The sequence below is a fragment of the Musa acuminata genome, chromosome BXJ2-8, assembly GCF_036884655.1.
Source record: "Musa acuminata AAA Group cultivar baxijiao chromosome BXJ2-8, Cavendish_Baxijiao_AAA, whole genome shotgun sequence".
NCBI lineage: Eukaryota > Viridiplantae > Streptophyta > Magnoliopsida > Zingiberales > Musaceae > Musa > Musa acuminata.
Window position 1 is genome coordinate 37,298,790 of NC_088345.1, and position 12,336 is coordinate 37,311,125.

Genomic DNA, 12,336 nt, shown 5'->3' on the forward strand with positions numbered 1-12,336 from the left:
GCCTCCGAGGCGATGGTTTTGGGCCTCGGAATTTGCCGTGACCGCTACGCTGTCAGTCTCGTGGGGCTCGGAGAGAGCTTTCCGGAATGGGGCCGCAATAGCGATTCCGAGTTCGTTCGAGAAAGTCCCGATGGTTTCGGCGCGCGCTTGCCGTGTCCGGTACGCGGTCGGCCTCGTGGGCATCGGAGAGATCCGACAATGGCGATTCCGAGATCGTTCGAGAGTACAAAGGCGAGGGACGACGCAAACAAAACGAGTGCGATCATACCAGCACTAAAGCACCGGATCCCATCAGAACTCCGAAGTTAAGCGTGCTTGGGCGAGAGTAGTACTAGGATGGGTGACCCCCTGGGAAGTCCTCGTGTTGCACTCCTTTTTGCGCCCCAAAAGACTTACTTAGAACCCTCTTTTAAGCTTTTCAATTTTTCCAGCATTATGGCCAACAATAAATTTGTCATTAACATATAGCAGGAGAATAATGAAATCATCATCTAAAAATTTCTTCATAAACATACAGTGGTTCTAGGATGGGTGACCCCCTGTTGCACTCGTTTTTGCGCCCCGAGCGGCCAAAACCTCTCCCGTCGGCCTCCGAGGCGATGGTTTTGGGCCTCGGAATTTGCCGTGACCGCTACGCAGTCAGTCTCGTGGGGCTCGGAGAGAGCTTTCCGGAATGGGGCCGCAATAGCGATTCCGAGTTCGTTCGAGAAAGTCCCGATGGTTTCGGCGCGCGCTTGCCGTGTCCGGTACGCGGTCGGCCTCGTGGGCATCGGAGAGATCCGACAATGGCGATTCCGAGATCGTTCGAGAGTACAAAGGCGAGGGACGACGCACACAAAATGAGTGCGATCATACCAGCACTAAAGCACCGGATCCCATCAGAACTCCGAAGTTAAGCGTGCTTGGGCGAGAGTAGTACTAGGATGGGTGACCCCCTGGGAAGTCCTCGTGTTGCACTCCTTTTTGCGCCCCAAAAGACTTACTTAGAACCCTCTTTTAAGCTTTTCAATTTTTCCAGCATTATGGCCAACAATAAATATGTCATTAACATATAGCAGGAGAATAATGAAATCATCATCTAAAAATTTCTTCATAAACATACAGTGGTTCTAGGATGGGTGACCCCCTGTTGCACTCGTTTTTGCGCCCCGAGCGGCCAAAACCTCTCCCGTCGGCCTCCGAGGCGATGGTTTAGGGCCTCGGAATTTGCCGTGACCGCTACGCAGTCAGTCTCGTGGGGCTCGGAGAGAGCTTTCCGGAATGGGGCCGCAATAGCGATTCCGAGTTCGTTCGAGAAAGTCCCGATGGTTTCGGCGCGCGCTTGCCGTGTCCGGTACGCGGTCGGCCTCGTGGGCATCGGAGAGATCCGACAATGGCGATTCCGAGATCGTTCGAGAGTACAAAGGCGAGGGACGACGCACACAAAACGAGTGCGATCATACCAGCACTAAAGCACCGGATCCCATCAGAACTCCGAAGTTAAGCGTGCTTGGGCGAGAGTAGTACTAGGATGGGTGACCCCCTGGGAAGTCCTCGTGTTGCACTCCTTTTTGCGCCCCTCTTTTAAGCTTTTCAATTTTTCCAGCATTATGGCCAACAATAAATATGTCATTAACATATAGCAGGAGAATAATGAAATCATCATCTAAAAATTTCTTCATAAACATACAGTGGTTCTAGGATGGGTGACCCCCTGTTGCACTCGTTTTTGCGCCCCGAGCGGCCAAAACCTCTCCCGTCGGCCTCCGAGGCGATGGTTTAGGGCCTCGGAATTTGCCGTGACCGCTACGCAGTCAGTCTCGTGGGGCTCGGAGAGAGCTTTCCGGAATGGGGCCGCAATAGCGATTCCGAGTTCGTTCGAGAAAGTCCCGATGGTTTCGGCGCGCGCTTGCCGTGTCCGGTACGCGGTCGGCCTCGTGGGCATCGGAGAGATCCGACAATGGCGATTCCGAGATCGTTCGAGAGTACAAAGGCGAGGGACGACGCAAACAAAACGAGTGCGATCATACCAGCACTAAAGCACCGGATCCCATCAGAACTCCGAAGTTAAGCGTGCTTGGGCGAGAGTAGTACTAGGATGGGTGACCCCCTGGGAAGTCCTCGTGTTGCACTCCTTTTTGCGCCCCAAAAGACTTACTTAGAACCCTCTTTTAAGCTTTTCAATTTTTCCAGCATTATGGCCAACAATAAATATGTCATTAACATATAGCAGGAGAATAATGAAATCATCATCTAAAAATTTCTTCATAAACATACAGTGGTTCTAGGATGGGTGACCCCCTGTTGCACTCGTTTTTGCGCCCCGAGCGGCCAAAACCTCTCCCGTCGGCCTCCGAGGCGATGGTTTTGGGCCTCGGAATTTGCCGTGACCGCTACGCAGTCAGTCTCGTGGGGCTCGGAGAGAGCTTTCCGGAATGGGGCCGCAATAGCGATTCCGAGTTCGTTCGAGAAAGTCCCGATGGTTTCGGCGCGCGCTTGCCGTGTCCGGTACGCGGTCGGCCTCGTGGGCATCGGAGAGATCCGACAATGGCGATTCCGAGATCGTTCGAGAGTACAAAGGCGAGGGACGACGCACACAAAACGAGTGCGATCATACCAGCACTAAAGCACCGGATCCCATCAGAACTCCGAAGTTAAGCGTGCTTGGGCGAGAGTAGTACTAGGATGGGTGACCCCCTGGGAAGTCCTCGTGCTGCACTCCTTTTTGCGCCCCAAAAGTCCTCGTGTTAATAAATATGTCATTAACATATAGCAGGAGAATAATGAAATCATCATCTAAAAATTTCTTCATAAACATACAGTGGTTCTAGGATGGGTGACCCCCTGTTGCACTCGTTTTTGCGCCCCGAGCGGCCAAAACCTCTCCCGTCGGCCTCCGAGGCGATGGTTTTGGGCCTCGGAATTTGCCGTGACCGCTACGCAGTCAGTCTCGTGGGGCTCGGAGAGAGCTTTCCGGAATGGGGCCGCAATAGCGATTCCGAGTTCGTTCGAGAAAGTCCCGATGGTTTCGGCGCGCGCTTGCCGTGTCCGGTACGCGGTCGGCCTCGTGGGCATCGGAGAGATCCGACAATGGCGATTCCGAGATCGTTCGAGAGTACAAAGGCGAGGGACGACGCAAACAAAACGAGTGCGATCATACCAGCACTAAAGCACCGGATCCCATCAGAACTCCGAAGTTAAGCGTGCTTGGGCGAGAGTAGTACTAGGATGGGTGACCCCCTGGGAAGTCCTCGTGTTGCACTCCTTTTTGCGCCCCAAAAGACTTACTTAGAACCCTCTTTTAAGCTTTTCAATTTTTCCAGCATTATGGCCAACAATAAATTTGTCATTAACATATAGCAGGAGAATAATGAAATCATCATCTAAAAATTTCTTCATAAACATACAGTGGTTCTAGGATGGGTGACCCCCTGTTGCACTCGTTTTTGCGCCCCGAGCGGCCAAAACCTCTCCCGTCGGCCTCCGAGGCGATGGTTTTGGGCCTCGGAATTTGCCGTGACCGCTACGCTGTCAGTCTCGTGGGGCTCGGAGAGAGCTTTCCGGAATGGGGCCGCAATAGCGATTCCGAGTTCGTTCGAGAAAGTCCCGATGGTTTCGGCGCGCGCTTGCCGTGTCCGGTACGCGGTCGGCCTCGTGGGCATCGGAGAGATCCGACAATGGCGATTCCGAGATCGTTCGAGAGTACAAAGGCGAGGGACGACGCAAACAAAACGAGTGCGATCATACCAGCACTAAAGCACCGGATCCCATCAGAACTCCGAAGTTAAGCGTGCTTGGGCGAGAGTAGTACTAGGATGGGTGACCCCCTGGGAAGTCCTCGTGTTGCACTCCTTTTTGCGCCCCAAAAGACTTACTTAGAACCCTCTTTTAAGCTTTTCAATTTTTCCAGCATTATGGCCAACAATAAATTTGTCATTAACATATAGCAGGAGAATAATGAAATCATCATCTAAAAATTTCTTCATAAACATACAGTGGTTCTAGGATGGGTGACCCCCTGTTGCACTCGTTTTTGCGCCCCGAGCGGCCAAAACCTCTCCCGTCGGCCTCCGAGGCGATGGTTTTGGGCCTCGGAATTTGCCGTGACCGCTACGCAGTCAGTCTCGTGGGGCTCGGAGAGAGCTTTCCGGAATGGGGCCGCAATAGCGATTCCGAGTTCGTTCGAGAAAGTCCCGATGGTTTCGGCGCGCGCTTGCCGTGTCCGGTACGCGGTCGGCCTCGTGGGCATCGGAGAGATCCGACAATGGCGATTCCGAGATCGTTCGAGAGTACAAAGGCGAGGGACGACGCACACAAAATGAGTGCGATCATACCAGCACTAAAGCACCGGATCCCATCAGAACTCCGAAGTTAAGCGTGCTTGGGCGAGAGTAGTACTAGGATGGGTGACCCCCTGGGAAGTCCTCGTGTTGCACTCCTTTTTGCGCCCCAAAAGACTTACTTAGAACCCTCTTTTAAGCTTTTCAATTTTTCCAGCATTATGGCCAACAATAAATATGTCATTAACATATAGCAGGAGAATAATGAAATCATCATCTAAAAATTTCTTCATAAACATACAGTGGTTCTAGGATGGGTGACCCCCTGTTGCACTCGTTTTTGCGCCCCGAGCGGCCAAAACCTCTCCCGTCGGCCTCCGAGGCGATGGTTTAGGGCCTCGGAATTTGCCGTGACCGCTACGCAGTCAGTCTCGTGGGGCTCGGAGAGAGCTTTCCGGAATGGGGCCGCAATAGCGATTCCGAGTTCGTTCGAGAAAGTCCCGATGGTTTCGGCGCGCGCTTGCCGTGTCCGGTACGCGGTCGGCCTCGTGGGCATCGGAGAGATCCGACAATGGCGATTCCGAGATCGTTCGAGAGTACAAAGGCGAGGGACGACGCACACAAAACGAGTGCGATCATACCAGCACTAAAGCACCGGATCCCATCAGAACTCCGAAGTTAAGCGTGCTTGGGCGAGAGTAGTACTAGGATGGGTGACCCCCTGGGAAGTCCTCGTGTTGCACTCCTTTTTGCGCCCCTCTTTTAAGCTTTTCAATTTTTCCAGCATTATGGCCAACAATAAATATGTCATTAACATATAGCAGGAGAATAATGAAATCATCATCTAAAAATTTCTTCATAAACATACAGTGGTTCTAGGATGGGTGACCCCCTGTTGCACTCGTTTTTGCGCCCCGAGCGGCCAAAACCTCTCCCGTCGGCCTCCGAGGCGATGGTTTAGGGCCTCGGAATTTGCCGTGACCGCTACGCAGTCAGTCTCGTGGGGCTCGGAGAGAGCTTTCCGGAATGGGGCCGCAATAGCGATTCCGAGTTCGTTCGAGAAAGTCCCGATGGTTTCGGCGCGCGCTTGCCGTGTCCGGTACGCGGTCGGCCTCGTGGGCATCGGAGAGATCCGACAATGGCGATTCCGAGATCGTTCGAGAGTACAAAGGCGAGGGACGACGCAAACAAAACGAGTGCGATCATACCAGCACTAAAGCACCGGATCCCATCAGAACTCCGAAGTTAAGCGTGCTTGGGCGAGAGTAGTACTAGGATGGGTGACCCCCTGGGAAGTCCTCGTGTTGCACTCCTTTTTGCGCCCCAAAAGACTTACTTAGAACCCTCTTTTAAGCTTTTCAATTTTTCCAGCATTATGGCCAACAATAAATATGTCATTAACATATAGCAGGAGAATAATGAAATCATCATCTAAAAATTTCTTCATAAACATACAGTGGTTCTAGGATGGGTGACCCCCTGTTGCACTCGTTTTTGCGCCCCGAGCGGCCAAAACCTCTCCCGTCGGCCTCCGAGGCGATGGTTTTGGGCCTCGGAATTTGCCGTGACCGCTACGCAGTCAGTCTCGTGGGGCTCGGAGAGAGCTTTCCGGAATGGGGCCGCAATAGCGATTCCGAGTTCGTTCGAGAAAGTCCCGATGGTTTCGGCGCGCGCTTGCCGTGTCCGGTACGCGGTCGGCCTCGTGGGCATCGGAGAGATCCGACAATGGCGATTCCGAGATCGTTCGAGAGTACAAAGGCGAGGGACGACGCACACAAAACGAGTGCGATCATACCAGCACTAAAGCACCGGATCCCATCAGAACTCCGAAGTTAAGCGTGCTTGGGCGAGAGTAGTACTAGGATGGGTGACCCCCTGGGAAGTCCTCGTGCTGCACTCCTTTTTGCGCCCCAAAAGTCCTCGTGTTAATAAATATGTCATTAACATATAGCAGGAGAATAATGAAATCATCATCTAAAAATTTCTTCATAAACATACAGTGGTTCTAGGATGGGTGACCCCCTGTTGCACTCGTTTTTGCGCCCCGAGCGGCCAAAACCTCTCCCGTCGGCCTCCGAGGCGATGGTTTTGGGCCTCGGAATTTGCCGTGACCGCTACGCAGTCAGTCTCGTGGGGCTCGGAGAGAGCTTTCCGGAATGGGGCCGCAATAGCGATTCCGAGTTCGTTCGAGAAAGTCCCGATGGTTTCGGCGCGCGCTTGCCGTGTCCGGTACGCGGTCGGCCTCGTGGGCATCGGAGAGATCCGACAATGGCGATTCCGAGATCGTTCGAGAGTACAAAGGCGAGGGACGACGCAAACAAAACGAGTGCGATCATACCAGCACTAAAGCACCGGATCCCATCAGAACTCCGAAGTTAAGCGTGCTTGGGCGAGAGTAGTACTAGGATGGGTGACCCCCTGGGAAGTCCTCGTGTTGCACTCCTTTTTGCGCCCCAAAAGACTTACTTAGAACCCTCTTTTAAGCTTTTCAATTTTTCCAGCATTATGGCCAACAATAAATTTGTCATTAACATATAGCAGGAGAATAATGAAATCATCATCTAAAAATTTCTTCATAAACATACAGTGGTTCTAGGATGGGTGACCCCCTGTTGCACTCGTTTTTGCGCCCCGAGCGGCCAAAACCTCTCCCGTCGGCCTCCGAGGCGATGGTTTTGGGCCTCGGAATTTGCCGTGACCGCTACGCTGTCAGTCTCGTGGGGCTCGGAGAGAGCTTTCCGGAATGGGGCCGCAATAGCGATTCCGAGTTCGTTCGAGAAAGTCCCGATGGTTTCGGCGCGCGCTTGCCGTGTCCGGTACGCGGTCGGCCTCGTGGGCATCGGAGAGATCCGACAATGGCGATTCCGAGATCGTTCGAGAGTACAAAGGCGAGGGACGACGCAAACAAAACGAGTGCGATCATACCAGCACTAAAGCACCGGATCCCATCAGAACTCCGAAGTTAAGCGTGCTTGGGCGAGAGTAGTACTAGGATGGGTGACCCCCTGGGAAGTCCTCGTGTTGCACTCCTTTTTGCGCCCCAAAAGACTTACTTAGAACCCTCTTTTAAGCTTTTCAATTTTTCCAGCATTATGGCCAACATCTAAAAATTTCTTCATAAACATACAGTGGTTCTAGGATGGGTGACCCCCTGTTGCACTCGTTTTTGCGCCCCGAGCGGCCAAAACCTCTCCCGTCGGCCTCCGAGGCGATGGTTTTGGGCCTCGGAATTTGCCGTGACCGCTACGCTGTCAGTCTCGTGGGGCTCGGAGAGAGCTTTCCGGAATGGGGCCGCAATAGCGATTCCGAGTTCGTTCGAGAAAGTCCCGATGGTTTCGGCGCGCGCTTGCCGTGTCCGGTACGCGGTCGGCCTCGTGGGCATCGGAGAGATCCGACAATGGCGATTCCGAGATCGTTCGAGAGTACAAAGGCGAGGGACGACGCAAACAAAACGAGTGCGATCATACCAGCACTAAAGCACCGGATCCCATCAGAACTCCGAAGTTAAGCGTGCTTGGGCGAGAGTAGTACTAGGATGGGTGACCCCCTGGGAAGTCCTCGTGTTGCACTCCTTTTTGCGCCCCAAAAGACTTACTTAGAACCCTCTTTTAAGCTTTTCAATTTTTCCAGCATTATGGCCAACAATAAATTTGTCATTAACATATAGCAGGAGAATAATGAAATCATCATCTAAAAATTTCTTCATAAACATACAGTGGTTCTAGGATGGGTGACCCCCTGTTGCACTCGTTTTTGCGCCCCGAGCGGCCAAAACCTCTCCCGTCGGCCTCCGAGGCGATGGTTTTGGGCCTCGGAATTTGCCGTGACCGCTACGCAGTCAGTCTCGTGGGGCTCGGAGAGAGCTTTCCGGAATGGGGCCGCAATAGCGATTCCGAGTTCGTTCGAGAAAGTCCCGATGGTTTCGGCGCGCGCTTGCCGTGTCCGGTACGCGGTCGGCCTCGTGGGCATCGGAGAGATCCGACAATGGCGATTCCGAGATCGTTCGAGAGTACAAAGGCGAGGGACGACGCAAACAAAACGAGTGCGATCATACCAGCACTAAAGCACCGGATCCCATCAGAACTCCGAAGTTAAGCGTGCTTGGGCGAGAGTAGTACTAGGATGGGTGACCCCCTGGGAAGTCCTCGTGTTGCACTCCTTTTTGCGCCCCAAAAGACTTACTTAGAACCCTCTTTTAAGCTTTTCAATTTTTCCAGCATTATGGCCAACAATAAATTTGTCATTAACATATAGCAGGAGAATAATGAAATCATCATCTAAAAATTTCTTCATAAACATACAGTGGTTCTAGGATGGGTGACCCCCTGTTGCACTCGTTTTTGCGCCCCGAGCGGCCAAAACCTCTCCCGTCGGCCTCCGAGGCGATGGTTTTGGGCCTCGGAATTTGCCGTGACCGCTACGCAGTCAGTCTCGTGGGGCTCGGAGAGAGCTTTCCGGAATGGGGCCGCAATAGCGATTCCGAGTTCGTTCGAGAAAGTCCCGATGGTTTCGGCGCGCGCTTGCCGTGTCCGGTACGCGGTCGGCCTCGTGGGCATCGGAGAGATCCGACAATGGCGATTCCGAGATCGTTCGAGAGTACAAAGGCGAGGGACGACGCACACAAAATGAGTGCGATCATACCAGCACTAAAGCACCGGATCCCATCAGAACTCCGAAGTTAAGCGTGCTTGGGCGAGAGTAGTACTAGGATGGGTGACCCCCTGGGAAGTCCTCGTGTTGCACTCCTTTTTGCGCCCCAAAAGACTTACTTAGAACCCTCTTTTAAGCTTTTCAATTTTTCCAGCATTATGGCCAACAATAAATATGTCATTAACATATAGCAGGAGAATAATGAAATCATCATCTAAAAATTTCTTCATAAACATACAGTGGTTCTAGGATGGGTGACCCCCTGTTGCACTCGTTTTTGCGCCCCGAGCGGCCAAAACCTCTCCCGTCGGCCTCCGAGGCGATGGTTTTGGGCCTCGGAATTTGCCGTGACCGCTACGCAGTCAGTCTCGTGGGGCTCGGAGAGAGCTTTCCGGAATGGGGCCGCAATAGCGATTCCGAGTTCGTTCGAGAAAGTCCCGATGGTTTCGGCGCGCGCTTGCCGTGTCCGGTACGCGGTCGGCCTCGTGGGCATCGGAGAGATCCGACAATGGCGATTCCGAGATCGTTCGAGAGTACAAAGGCGAGGGACGACGCACACAAAACGAGTGCGATCATACCAGCACTAAAGCACCGGATCCCATCAGAACTCCGAAGTTAAGCGTGCTTGGGCGAGAGTAGTACTAGGATGGGTGACCCCCTGGGAAGTCCTCGTGTTGCACTCCTTTTTGCGCCCCAAAAGACTTACTTAGAACCCTCTTTTAAGCTTTTCAATTTTTCCAGCATTATGGCCAACAATAAATTTGTCATTAACATATAGCAGGAGAATAATGAAATCATCATCTAAAAATTTCTTCATAAACATACAGTGGTTCTAGGATGGGTGACCCCCTGTTGCACTCGTTTTTGCGCCCCGAGCGGCCAAAACCTCTCCCGTCGGCCTCCGAGGCGATGGTTTTGGGCCTCGGAATTTGCCGTGACCGCTACGCAGTCAGTCTCATGGGGCTCGGAGAGAGCTTTCCGGAATGGGGCCGCAATAGCGATTCCGAGTTCGTTCGAGAAAGTCCCGATGGTTTCGGCGCGCGCTTGCCGTGTCCGGTACGCGGTCGGCCTCGTGGGCATCGGAGAGATCCGACAATGGCGATTCCGAGATCGTTCGAGAGTACAAAGGCGAGGGACGACGCACACAAAACGAGTGCGATCATACCAGCACTAAAGCACCGGATCCCATCAGAACTCCGAAGTTAAGCGTGCTTGGGCGAGAGTAGTACTAGGATGGGTGACCCCCTGGGAAGTCCTCGTGTTGCACTCCTTTTTGCGCCCCTCTTTTAAGCTTTTCAATTTTTCCAGCATTATGGCCAACAATAAATATGTCATTAACATATAGCAGGAGAATAATGAAATCATCATCTAAAAATTTCTTCATAAACATACAGTGGTTCTAGGATGGGTGACCCCCTGTTGCACTCGTTTTTGCGCCCCGAGCGGCCAAAACCTCTCCCGTCGGCCTCCGAGGCGATGGTTTAGGGCCTCGGAATTTGCCGTGACCGCTACGCAGTCAGTCTCGTGGGGCTCGGAGAGAGCTTTCCGGAATGGGGCCGCAATAGCGATTCCGAGTTCGTTCGAGAAAGTCCCGATGGTTTCGGCGCGCGCTTGCCGTGTCCGGTACGCGGTCGGCCTCGTGGGCATCGGAGAGATCCGACAATGGCGATTCCGAGATCGTTCGAGAGTACAAAGGCGAGGGACGACGCAAACAAAACGAGTGCGATCATACCAGCACTAAAGCACCGGATCCCATCAGAACTCCGAAGTTAAGCGTGCTTGGGCGAGAGTAGTACTAGGATGGGTGACCCCCTGGGAAGTCCTCGTGTTGCACTCCTTTTTGCGCCCCAAAAGACTTACTTAGAACCCTCTTTTAAGCTTTTCAATTTTTCCAGCATTATGGCCAACAATAAATATGTCATTAACATATAGCAGGAGAATAATGAAATCATCATCTAAAAATTTCTTCATAAACATACAGTGGTTCTAGGATGGGTGACCCCCTGTTGCACTCGTTTTTGCGCCCCGAGCGGCCAAAACCTCTCCCGTCGGCCTCCGAGGCGATGGTTTTGGGCCTCGGAATTTGCCGTGACCGCTACGCAGTCAGTCTCGTGGGGCTCGGAGAGAGCTTTCCGGAATGGGGCCGCAATAGCGATTCCGAGTTCGTTCGAGAAAGTCCCGATGGTTTCGGCGCGCGCTTGCCGTGTCCGGTACGCGGTCGGCCTCGTGGGCATCGGAGAGATCCGACAATGGCGATTCCGAGATCGTTCGAGAGTACAAAGGCGAGGGACGACGCACACAAAACGAGTGCGATCATACCAGCACTAAAGCACCGGATCCCATCAGAACTCCGAAGTTAAGCGTGCTTGGGCGAGAGTAGTACTAGGATGGGTGACCCCCTGGGAAGTCCTCGTGCTGCACTCCTTTTTGCGCCCCAAAAGTCCTCGTGTTAATAAATATGTCATTAACATATAGCAGGAGAATAATGAAATCATCATCTAAAAATTTCTTCATAAACATACAGTGGTTCTAGGATGGGTGACCCCCTGTTGCACTCGTTTTTGCGCCCCGAGCGGCCAAAACCTCTCCCGTCGGCCTCCGAGGCGATGGTTTTGGGCCTCGGAATTTGCCGTGACCGCTACGCAGTCAGTCTCGTGGGGCTCGGAGAGAGCTTTCCGGAATGGGGCCGCAATAGCGATTCCGAGTTCGTTCGAGAAAGTCCCGATGGTTTCGGCGCGCGCTTGCCGTGTCCGGTACGCGGTCGGCCTCGTGGGCATCGGAGAGATCCGACAATGGCGATTCCGAGATCGTTCGAGAGTACAAAGGCGAGGGACGACGCAAACAAAACGAGTGCGATCATACCAGCACTAAAGCACCGGATCCCATCAGAACTCCGAAGTTAAGCGTGCTTGGGCGAGAGTAGTACTAGGATGGGTGACCCCCTGGGAAGTCCTCGTGTTGCACTCCTTTTTGCGCCCCAAAAGACTTACTTAGAACCCTCTTTTAAGCTTTTCAATTTTTCCAGCATTATGGCCAACAATAAATTTGTCATTAACATATAGCAGGAGAATAATGAAATCATCATCTAAAAATTTCTTCATAAACATACAGTGGTTCTAGGATGGGTGACCCCCTGTTGCACTCGTTTTTGCGCCCCGAGCGGCCAAAACCTCTCCCGTCGGCCTCCGAGGCGATGGTTTTGGGCCTCGGAATTTGCCGTGACCGCTACGCAGTCAGTCTCGTGGGGCTCGGAGAGAGCTTTCCGGAATGGGGCCGCAATAGCGATTCCGAGTTCGTTCGAGAAAGTCCCGATGGTTTCGGCGCGCGCTTGCCGTGTCCGGTACGCGGTCGGCCTCGTGGGCATCGGAGAGATCCGACAATGGCGATTCCGAGATCGTTCGAGAGTACAAAGGCGAGGGACGACGCA

The 12,336-nt window shown here is 53.0% G+C and overlaps 21 non-coding genes across 21 annotated transcripts; all 21 read left to right on the forward strand.

The window, feature by feature from the left end:
• The first annotated feature begins 254 nt into the window (after positions 1 to 254).
• On the forward strand, positions 255 to 373 carry LOC135620936 (5S ribosomal RNA). The gene has a single exon (XR_010490165.1). It is a non-coding gene; the product is annotated as a 5S ribosomal RNA (ribosomal RNA).
• A 468-nt stretch (positions 374 to 841) lies between these two features.
• Positions 842 to 960, forward strand: LOC135620948 (5S ribosomal RNA). The gene has a single exon (XR_010490176.1). It is a non-coding gene; the product is annotated as a 5S ribosomal RNA (ribosomal RNA).
• A 468-nt stretch (positions 961 to 1,428) lies between these two features.
• LOC135620959 (5S ribosomal RNA) lies at positions 1,429 to 1,547 on the forward strand. The gene has a single exon (XR_010490187.1). It is a non-coding gene; the product is annotated as a 5S ribosomal RNA (ribosomal RNA).
• A 448-nt stretch (positions 1,548 to 1,995) lies between these two features.
• Positions 1,996 to 2,114, forward strand: LOC135620970 (5S ribosomal RNA). Its single transcript, XR_010490198.1, has one exon. It is a non-coding gene; the product is annotated as a 5S ribosomal RNA (ribosomal RNA).
• A 468-nt stretch (positions 2,115 to 2,582) lies between these two features.
• On the forward strand, positions 2,583 to 2,701 carry LOC135621664 (5S ribosomal RNA). The gene has a single exon (XR_010490827.1). It is a non-coding gene; the product is annotated as a 5S ribosomal RNA (ribosomal RNA).
• Positions 2,702 to 3,125: 424 nt separating this feature from the next.
• LOC135620982 (5S ribosomal RNA) lies at positions 3,126 to 3,244 on the forward strand. The gene has a single exon (XR_010490210.1). It is a non-coding gene; the product is annotated as a 5S ribosomal RNA (ribosomal RNA).
• Positions 3,245 to 3,712: 468 nt separating this feature from the next.
• Positions 3,713 to 3,831, forward strand: LOC135620993 (5S ribosomal RNA). The gene has a single exon (XR_010490221.1). It is a non-coding gene; the product is annotated as a 5S ribosomal RNA (ribosomal RNA).
• Positions 3,832 to 4,299: 468 nt separating this feature from the next.
• LOC135621004 (5S ribosomal RNA) lies at positions 4,300 to 4,418 on the forward strand. Its single transcript, XR_010490232.1, has one exon. It is a non-coding gene; the product is annotated as a 5S ribosomal RNA (ribosomal RNA).
• Positions 4,419 to 4,886: 468 nt separating this feature from the next.
• LOC135621015 (5S ribosomal RNA) lies at positions 4,887 to 5,005 on the forward strand. Its single transcript, XR_010490243.1, has one exon. It is a non-coding gene; the product is annotated as a 5S ribosomal RNA (ribosomal RNA).
• Positions 5,006 to 5,453: 448 nt separating this feature from the next.
• Positions 5,454 to 5,572, forward strand: LOC135621028 (5S ribosomal RNA). Its single transcript, XR_010490254.1, has one exon. It is a non-coding gene; the product is annotated as a 5S ribosomal RNA (ribosomal RNA).
• A 468-nt stretch (positions 5,573 to 6,040) lies between these two features.
• On the forward strand, positions 6,041 to 6,159 carry LOC135621665 (5S ribosomal RNA). Its single transcript, XR_010490828.1, has one exon. It is a non-coding gene; the product is annotated as a 5S ribosomal RNA (ribosomal RNA).
• A 424-nt stretch (positions 6,160 to 6,583) lies between these two features.
• Positions 6,584 to 6,702, forward strand: LOC135621039 (5S ribosomal RNA). Its single transcript, XR_010490265.1, has one exon. It is a non-coding gene; the product is annotated as a 5S ribosomal RNA (ribosomal RNA).
• A 468-nt stretch (positions 6,703 to 7,170) lies between these two features.
• LOC135621050 (5S ribosomal RNA) lies at positions 7,171 to 7,289 on the forward strand. Its single transcript, XR_010490276.1, has one exon. It is a non-coding gene; the product is annotated as a 5S ribosomal RNA (ribosomal RNA).
• Positions 7,290 to 7,712: 423 nt separating this feature from the next.
• LOC135621061 (5S ribosomal RNA) lies at positions 7,713 to 7,831 on the forward strand. Its single transcript, XR_010490287.1, has one exon. It is a non-coding gene; the product is annotated as a 5S ribosomal RNA (ribosomal RNA).
• A 468-nt stretch (positions 7,832 to 8,299) lies between these two features.
• LOC135621072 (5S ribosomal RNA) lies at positions 8,300 to 8,418 on the forward strand. The gene has a single exon (XR_010490298.1). It is a non-coding gene; the product is annotated as a 5S ribosomal RNA (ribosomal RNA).
• Positions 8,419 to 8,886: 468 nt separating this feature from the next.
• On the forward strand, positions 8,887 to 9,005 carry LOC135621083 (5S ribosomal RNA). Its single transcript, XR_010490309.1, has one exon. It is a non-coding gene; the product is annotated as a 5S ribosomal RNA (ribosomal RNA).
• Positions 9,006 to 9,473: 468 nt separating this feature from the next.
• LOC135621095 (5S ribosomal RNA) lies at positions 9,474 to 9,592 on the forward strand. The gene has a single exon (XR_010490321.1). It is a non-coding gene; the product is annotated as a 5S ribosomal RNA (ribosomal RNA).
• Positions 9,593 to 10,060: 468 nt separating this feature from the next.
• LOC135621106 (5S ribosomal RNA) lies at positions 10,061 to 10,179 on the forward strand. Its single transcript, XR_010490332.1, has one exon. It is a non-coding gene; the product is annotated as a 5S ribosomal RNA (ribosomal RNA).
• A 448-nt stretch (positions 10,180 to 10,627) lies between these two features.
• Positions 10,628 to 10,746, forward strand: LOC135621117 (5S ribosomal RNA). Its single transcript, XR_010490343.1, has one exon. It is a non-coding gene; the product is annotated as a 5S ribosomal RNA (ribosomal RNA).
• Positions 10,747 to 11,214: 468 nt separating this feature from the next.
• Positions 11,215 to 11,333, forward strand: LOC135621666 (5S ribosomal RNA). Its single transcript, XR_010490829.1, has one exon. It is a non-coding gene; the product is annotated as a 5S ribosomal RNA (ribosomal RNA).
• A 424-nt stretch (positions 11,334 to 11,757) lies between these two features.
• LOC135621128 (5S ribosomal RNA) lies at positions 11,758 to 11,876 on the forward strand. The gene has a single exon (XR_010490354.1). It is a non-coding gene; the product is annotated as a 5S ribosomal RNA (ribosomal RNA).
• The last annotated feature ends 460 nt before the right edge of the window (positions 11,877 to 12,336 follow it).